Source organism: Asterias amurensis, chromosome 19 (genome assembly GCF_032118995.1).
Source record: "Asterias amurensis chromosome 19, ASM3211899v1".
Taxonomy (NCBI): Eukaryota; Metazoa; Echinodermata; class Asteroidea; order Forcipulatida; family Asteriidae; genus Asterias; species Asterias amurensis.
In genome coordinates this window covers 7,481,611-7,489,141 of record NC_092666.1, presented here as the reverse complement: position 1 = coordinate 7,489,141, position 7,531 = coordinate 7,481,611, and positions in this window count along the sequence as shown.

Here is a 7,531-nt window from a genome sequence, read left to right as displayed (position 1 = left end):
CTCCAGCTCAGCTCTTTTGCTCTCTTGGGTTTTGTGCAACTGAGAAAATGAGAAAACATTCATAATGTTATAATTTGTTTAGAGTGACCATTAGCATCGACGTCAATCTGTCTTGAAAGATGGGGGGAGGAACATCGTTAGTCATACCATCTACGGCGTGGGGTCCCGCCTCGCTTAAGGGCCCCAGGAAAATTTTAAGGCCATTTATGCTCTCTAGTGCAATCTTATGAGTCTGAGGGAAGATGTGCCCCATCTGAGATCTTGGAATTTAATGGCTATTTCGAGCTATGACAAATGATGCACCATTTAATTGCTATCCTGGTTATTAGCTAAAAACCAATTCAATTATAGCTGCGTATACAAATTATTTCTACATATAATGCTCAGACGGCGGTTCATTCCTAGCATCGTCAAGGGTGGATTAAGACAGGAAATTCTATAAAGGGGGTGGGGGCTTGTTGGTAGGGCAAACCAATTAAAGATGGAGCATGCTATAAAGCGGAACGCAAAACCTTTTTCGGCCTGGGCAAAACTTTGCATTCTAGATTCTCTGGTGCAAACTTAGGCCAATAGGCAAAACGAATGGAACAGAACATTTATAAAGCCTTTTAAATGTGAGCAGCAGTTGTATAACCTTTTTGGTTAACATCATCTTCATGTGCGGATCTATAAGCATGCTCGTGTGAAAACTTTACGGCGTGGGTCGGGCCCGTTTAAGGGCCTGGGAACAGTTCACATTCTAGATGCTCTGTGGTGCAATCTTAGGGCAACTGTCAACAAGAGGCAAAAAGAATGGAATAGAGCAAAGCCTTTAAAATGTGAGCAGCAGTAGAACCTTTTGAGTTAACAGCATCTTCAAGTACGGATCTACATACATGACACAAGTTGTAGGGGGCAAATGAGTCCGGGCTCGCCTAAAGACTCTGCACACTATTGGTAATTTTCAAAGACCAGTCTTCTCACTTGGTGTATCTCAAAATGCCTAAAATAACAAACCTGTGAAAATCTGAGCTCAATCGGTCGTTGCGAGATATTAATGCACAAAACAAAAAAATGGATCCTAGATGCTGTTTGGCTTCTCACACTATTGCTCAAACGTTGACAAAATTGCACCTCCCCCTTGAAACAGTGGAAGGGACTATCCCCCCTCCCCCCCCCCCATTTTTGAAGGGTGGAGGGCATAAACTCAAATGTTTGCCGTATCTAATGACTTGTCTTTATCTTGAAACTCAAGTATTGCACCGTATAAGACCAAACCCTGTGTCCCGTCAATGGCATCAATCATAATGTTTGAGCATTTGTGTGAGAAGCCAAACAGCATAGGGTCCAGGCCCGCTTATAGACGATGTGACCATGTTTACATTCAAACCACCCTCTGTTGACAAAACACTCTATACGTCATGTTTCGCCGGGCACCTGAGTTGCGCAGTCACAGTAAGATTGCGTACACTTTCTAGCTGGCTGCCAAAACACAAAGGTTTTGCCTGGCAGTATGCGCGCGAATTATGTTATGGTTTTCGTGTGATGTCAGAGGTCACATCGTCTATAGGCACGGGAAAATTCTGCATTTTAGATGCTCTGTGGTGCAATCTTCGGTCAATTTTGAGAGGGGGACGTTTGATATAGTGTCCCCCACCCTTCTAAAAAGTTGTGTCATCCTTAGGGGTCTTGTCAAAACTCATCCTGGACACACCACAGGACGAGGTTGTCCGATGTCACATTTTTGTCGGACGGGCCACAGGATGGGAGTTCATATGGAACAAGGTTCCACACGATGAAATGTGTATTCCCGTCCGATACACAGTACCCAAGGCACCCCACTGAGCGCTCTGCGGTTTCACTGGCTCATTAAACACTAACTAAACAAACCTGGGGTTTGCGGTTTGGGGCAAGTCTGGACTGACTGTTTGGAGGTCACTGTAGGAAAGATTATACTAGCATAGCTCATGTAAACCGTTAACAGTGTTTTATTCTCCATTCCTAAATTGTATAGGTTTATAAAAATTAAACCAATGAAAAATATAAAGCATCAAATGAAAACTTATTGCAATATTGGTGAAATTATCCACCATCTTGAAAAATAACCACATGGATGCTAATCATGGCCACCCGTTCATACACAGGAAATTCCCTTCAAAGATTTATACCCTTCAAAAATGGACCTTAACACTTTAAACTTGTTGGATTGTGGGGTGATGTTCCAAGGTTATTTATTGTCTAAATTACTTTCAGGATAATTTCTATTCAATCACGATGCATCAAAAGGGATACATCATTGTAAAGGTGCTGTTTAATAACATGGATTTCTCAAATAATTAGATTTTAATCTAAAGATTTTAAAAGGGGTTGTCCCACTAGATTGAATGGCACCAACACGCATAAACATAAAACTGACTGTTTATTGTGTTGATCCTAATTCATCATTTGACGTTTGTGACTTTTGTTTTAAGGAAATATATACCGTAAGAACCGTTTGCTTTTTAACATTTTATAATCACTGCGTACAATTTTGAAAATACCATTGTAAGATATCTATTTAAAATGCGTACATTTTAAGTGCATAAAACTTCTATCCTTTTGTTGATAATGAGTTAAATTAAGTATATATACTGTAATTAAAAACACCCCGACCGATTTAAACTTTGTAATGAACTGAGTTTTTTGGGGGGTTGATGCAACACAATTACATTCGAGTGCCTTCAAGTTTAAGTTGACCATTAATAGTGAAAGATACGAGAATCGGATCCGTCTCATTGTTCCAAACTCTAATAAAACAAGGTACCCCGTTTGTTCGAAAACTTTTCTTGTTGATATGTTGAAACTGATTCTCTAGGATCTCAAATAATTAAATAAGCTTTTATTGACGCAGAAGAACAACATAGACAATAAAGACAATTGCAATTTTGTCCACAGACTGAAATAAAAACGTTGAAACCCATCCTGTTAAAAAGTTACAAATTGAAATGCACAGAGAGCTTAAGATATGACCAATTTGTCTGTAGTAAATACTCAAGGTCATTGAAGCCCAGTGTGAAACCGCACTCTGGCCCTCGGGAGACCCCCTGCTTGTTTTCCAGTAGATAGCAATCTAAACACTCTGCCGTTTGTAAACAAATGATCTCTGGTGAAGGCCAGTCACTGCGAGCTCGTCCTATAGCCCGTCCGATAAAGTAATCACTACAAGGGAATTGAACATGGGACAGAAACCTGGTCCTGGACGGGCGCCCGTCCGTTGGCTGTCCAGGATGAGTTTTGACAAGGTCCCTTAGCCCCCAGGATTAATGCCCATGGCGAGACACAGGGTTGGTCTTACACAGTGCAATACTTTGGCTTCATGATCAAGGTGGTCAAAAAGATGGGGGGGGGGGACATTTGATATTGTGCCCCTCTCCCCTTGTCACACCCCACCCCCACCTATTTGATGCCCACCACCATTAGTAGAATTTGAAACTTTGTATGGTGGAATTATAACTATAAGAACATTTTGTGATAACACCGTGTGAGTCTCTTTTTGAATAGTGTTGGTTAGGAAAAGAACTATTGGTTAAGGACTCATGTTTCTATTAATATACGCTGATCATCTACAGGAGAAAAATCATTAGAAAGACTGTACTTACCGTTTGTCTAGATGCTACTGCTCGCCGAATGTACTTCTGTAGGGCTTCTCTACGCAACCTACAATAGACAACAAATATCGGACAAATTTACATCAGCTGCTGTTAAACGAAGAAATTCAGTCTGAATGATCTACATGTGTAGTTGCATGTTTTGGGTGCATTTGATCACTAGCACTAGGCATAGTTAATTTTTTACAGTATTACATTTAACAGTCATCACCAGTTTCTTAAAAGCTCAGAAATGCCTAGTTCATTTTGATGGGCCATAATAAATAATTTGCAGATATTAATTACCTATTTGTCTTTTTAAAGACAAATTTGTCTTTTTAAAGACAAATAAAGCACTTGTGTTTTAATCCAACGAAGTCTTTTGGGGAAAAAAGTACCTACATGTGAGGTGAAACTAAACATGGATTGGAAATCACTAACAAGGCAATACTTTTTTTAGAAACCTCTTTCATCAGTGAAAAGGGTACAAAAGAATTTAGGCTTTGCATGGTGAGGTATCAATTGTATTTGGTTTGCGGTAACAAACACCATGTGTGTTTCTACTTGCCAGGTAGAGTTTGTTCTTTAGAGAACTGTCTTGCTTTATTTTACTACCGCAAAGAGTAGAATATCAGATTTTGAGGAAACTTGTTCTGAAAAGAACTGTCCTGCTTTGTAAATATACCCTGGCGCAGGTATAGAAAATTGGCTGGGACAACTACTTTAGCTTTATAGGATCATAATTAACTGCACTACCCCGGAGTCAGTCTCTTGACGATGGCTAGAGCAAGCTAGTCAAAATGTTGAGACCAATTCAAGAACTGAATAGTGATTTGGTTCCCTATTGGGCAATCCATATAGGCTTCTGCTTGCTTTTTGTTGATATGTCTCTAATTATTTTACTAATAATGCAAAAGTTATACATTTCTACTTATTGTTGCTGTGTGTTTTGAAGTTTTTAAAGCCTGGGTGAATAAATAAATAAACAAATAAATAAACTACTTGTCCTCTTCATTGTTCTCACTAAGCCTCTTCCTTGATTAAACCTCTTCCCTGCAAACAGCCAATCAAAACAAACAAAGCTCGGTAAATAACACCAAACTCACAAATCTCAACTCATGTTAATCCGGCATGGTTAGGCCTGTCGTCTTCTTGATACTCCCAAGGGTTTATGAAGATGCACCAAAAATTCAATCCATACTCAGTGATACTGCCTCTTGAAATACATAATTCTAAAAACACCCTCTTTCTGGAGCTCCAGCCCTGACCCCACGCGTCGACCTGGTATTCTTTTAAAACGTAAGAGCCCATAATTTAATAACAACAAGTATGCTAGTAGCTGGGTTAAACAACAGAGGAACCGCAGTTGAAATGACCAGATAGAGAAAGGACCAATAACACTATAATTAATACCAGTATCAGCCACCAGACTTGAGATTTGCTGAATTGGGCCCGCCAGACACCCCCCCCCCCCCTCTCCTGGGTTAAACATCTGAGGAACCACCTAAAACCAAGTTGAAATGACCAATGATGACACTATTCCCAATACCAGTATCAGCCACCAGACAAAGGTTTTGCTGCATTAGGCCTGCCAGACCCCCCCACGTTAAATATCAGACCCCCTTGTAAACCAAGTTGAAATGACAAATGATGACACTATTCCCAATACCAGTATCAGCCGCCCGACAAAACATTTGCTGCATTTTTATTTATTTATTTATTTTAAATCTTTAGACATACACAATAGTTGCAAGTTGTACAGGGGCTGTCAAGGCTAAAACAAAAGTATAAAACTGTCATCAAAAGATGTGTAAAACCAGACCCCTGCCAACGATAAAAATATAATTATACAATATAAAAAGGTGATTGCACTGAAACATTTAAGAATCACACAATAGAAATCATTAAAACACAACAAAATCAGACTATTGAAAACAAAAAACTACACCCACAACAAAACACCGCAGCGATAAGAGGAAGGGACAACAATTGAAAATAATAAAAAACATAGAATGGACTAAAAAAAAACAGAAAAAATAAAATTGGCACAGAGTGCACCCTCACAGATTCATGCCAACCCACTGGGCTCGAGGACAATGATAGCAGAGAGCCTCCCCAAACACCACCCAAAAAGCACAAAGACCCCTTAGACAATTAAAACCACTAGCACTTTTAACATACTAAAAATTCCCCCCTCAGCTTCATACGAAAGGACTTGTACCCCTCCAAAATCAAAACATTCCTGGTATCCAAAGTGAGCTCTGAGAACATTTTAGGAAAGCGAACAATGGTAGAAAATTTATAAGCATCCGTCCTAGGTTTTAGATGATGAAAAGTGAGCAATTCTGTGTGACGGGAGTTAACTTTAGACAGATTAGTTAAGTCATTCATAAAACTATACCGAGTGGACATCAACAGTTTTACAATAAAGCAAATGTTTAAAAAATTCTTCTGTCAGACAGCAACATAAGACCCAGAGTCTTCAGTCTTTCTTGATAAGGCTGTTCCATATATGTTTGCCGAAGTATCATCCTGCTGGCTCTGCGCTGTACCGATTCGATTGATATGATGTGTTTTTTACGGTGAACCCACCAGACGGGTGAGCAGTAGTCCAAGATGGGCTGCACAAGAGTCTTGAACAAATGGAGCGATACGCACGAAGGACAGTTGCCAGAGATGAGGCGAATCAAACCAATCAGTCTATTACATTTTGAAGTAACAGCCTGCACTTGTAGATCCCAAGATAAATTACTCTGGAATATACAGCCTAGAAGCTTGATGGAGTCCACACATTCCAGGGGGGAGTTTCCAAGATTGTATTCTGGTTTGCTCATACGTCGCCAAGTCAACCGTATCGATTTGCACTTGTCAGCATTTGAGCGCAAACAGATCAATTTAGCCCAGTTAACTATAGTGTTTAGGTCCTTCTGAAGTAGAGAATCCGGCGCGTCAGTTGTAACATTTTTGAACAAAAATGTGTCATCTGCGTACTGTACAAGGTTTGAAGAAAGTTGAAGCTGAAGATCGTTAGCGTACAAAACAAAGAGCAGGGGGCCAAGTACAGAGCCCTGTGGCACTCCTGAACCGACCGGTAGCCAGTCTGAAGTAAAGCCTTTGTAGACAACTCGTTGCAGGCGGTTTGTTACAAACGACTCAATCCAGTCAAGAGCAGCACCCTTTATGTTGTAGCAAAGTTGGAGTTTCTTAACAAGAATATCGTGGCTTATAGTGTCAAACGCACGACTGAAATCTAAGGAGATTACATCCACTGCAGGTACCCGTGCGTCCAAAGATTGAAGCCATCGAGAACTAGCTGACACCAATGCTGTAGAACAAGACCTCCCAGGAATGAACCCATGTTGCCGGTCAGCTACAAGTCCGTTGATTTGACAGTGGTCGAGAATTTGACGACACAAGATTTTTTCTAAAAGCTTGCAGATTATTGGAGTCAAAGAAACGGGTCTGTAATTGATCAAGTTGCTCTTTTCTCCTTTTTTGAAGACGGGCACTACATTAGCACGTTTCCACGCACTTGGAAGACAACCTGAAGCAAGAGTGTGGTTGTAAAAAGTTGTGAGAACAGGAACAATGGCTGGGGCAGCAAGTTTCAACATTTGGGCGCTAATACCATCAGGTCCATATGGTTTGTGTGCGGAAAGATTCCGAATCTCAGACGAAACTTGAGTTGAAGTGATGGAAAAACGTTCCAACGGGGGAAATTCCAACATGGGAGAAGTGACACGGTCCTGGTCGGTGGATCCGGAGAAAAAACTGGCGAAAAGAGAGTTAAACTCATTTGCAATCCGAGATGGGTCACTTATATTTTCACCATTGATGAAATAAGAATTGGTAGATTGAGAAGATTTGCGTTTGGACTTCACAAAAGACCAGAAAGTTTTCCGATTATCTCTTTTCTTAAACAAATC